Genomic DNA, 1,823 nt, shown 5'->3' on the forward strand with positions numbered 1-1,823 from the left:
TTTTTGGGGGGGGGGGGTTGTATATTTTTATATTGCTAGAGGTAACTTCATTATCAAAATAATCTCTTCTGTGCAGTTTGTAATTTTCAGAAGCACAATTTTAAAGCACACCACACTTCTCTTTCAGCATTTAAAAATGCTTATTTTTTATAAGCCTCAAGATGACAGTGTAACAAGAAGAAAAATGAAAATCAAGGTGTATAGAATCAAGTGTAGTCAGTTTTTAGGAAAATTTAAATTAAAAAAAAAAAAAACTTAAAAAAATGCAACAAAGCCAGTTTAATCTGATACCAAGCATTTGTGTGTCATTCTTTTACTAGTAAGATTAATATTTGTCTACTGAAATATTTTTTTTAAACTCAAAGGATTATCCAGTTGTATCTCTTTTGAAATAATATTTCATAAGTAACAAGTTCTTATTTTTTTAATACAGATGTCCATTTTCATTGCAAATGATGGGAACCTGTATATGTACAAGCGGCACAATTCTGTACTGAAAGCACTCTTAAAATCTCATTTAGAACAGAACTAGGTGAAGTGTTGGCTACCACATTGTACAAACCGTATCTGAACTTTCTCCCAAATGGGAGAGAAACCCAACTGGGCTTGTTAGCTTGCTCATAAAAGTAGCAGGCTTGTAGCAAAGGTTGTCTCTGAACTTTGCAAAGTTTGCGGTTGAGGGACAATTCTCTCAAACACTGTCTGTACCATCTCTCAGAGCCTCATGGTGATGCACTGGGTACATTAAGATGCATCCTTACATTAATACTCACCTTCCTGCTCTGCCTCAGATGCATATTAGAAGCCAATGTATTCCCAGTTCACTTAGGACAAAAATTATACTTGAATCATACAAACCAGATGTAAACTGCATACATACCTACAAGTCTGCTTGGGTGTATGGGATACTTGTGTCTGCATAGACTGTTTCCCTTCTTCACCTTAGAAGCACAATTCATGTACTTCTTTGTATCAGCAGATACGACAGCAGTTTGGGGAACTGTTGCTGTCTCAGCATAACTTCCTGTTTAGGAGCTAGAAGCACTCTAGTAAGACACTGTACATCATGCCAGGTTGTGAATGCAGTTCTTTCAAGGGGGCATTGGCCAGTTTCTGAACTGAGAATAATGTGAAATAACAAAGCGGGTTTGTCACTTTTAAGCCAGGAATGACAACGGGCTGCTCCTCTCAAGTATATGAAAATGAAGAAAGGCATATCAGGTGCTATAGCTGGGCTTTGATCTGTTGACTCTTGGCACTGCTCTGTCTCTTCCTCCAATAAGAATGTTTTGTAATGGATTTGTGATGGGGTATTTTTGTGTTTCCATTAAGATGTATTTTCTTTGTTCTCTTTGATGTTGAGCATATTTCTTTTCTGGAAAGGCAGAAGTTTCTACCCAGCATGTTTAGATGTTGCAGATAATAGAAAACTGTCTTTCCTGCCTTAGCAATGATTTGCCTGTTCTGTTACCAAGGAGGGAATTTTCCTTTCACAAAAACATAAAACATGGAGCAGGCAGGAGAACATTCTAATGCATCCTTGAAGAAGGATGAGCCAGGGCTGCTGCAAACTGCAGCAAATTGTTTGTGCAACTACCCAAGACCTGGTTCAAATCTGAGAGGCAATATAGTTCAATGGAAAGGGCAGCAGGCATGGGAGGCAAAAGCATGATAATTTTAGAGGTGCGGAACACTGTAGGTGTTCAACCCCTCTGAACATTCAGCCTGTCATCTTTCTGTGCCTCAGTTTCCCCACCTATCAAATGGGGGTAAAAATGTTTTCCCCTTTTATGCAAAACACTTGGAGCACAATGGCTAGAGCA

The sequence above is a fragment of the Crocodylus porosus genome, unplaced genomic scaffold (genome assembly GCF_001723895.1).
Source record: "Crocodylus porosus isolate Cpor-Errol unplaced genomic scaffold, CroPor_comp1, whole genome shotgun sequence".
Lineage (NCBI taxonomy): Eukaryota > Metazoa > Chordata > Crocodylia > Crocodylidae > Crocodylus > Crocodylus porosus.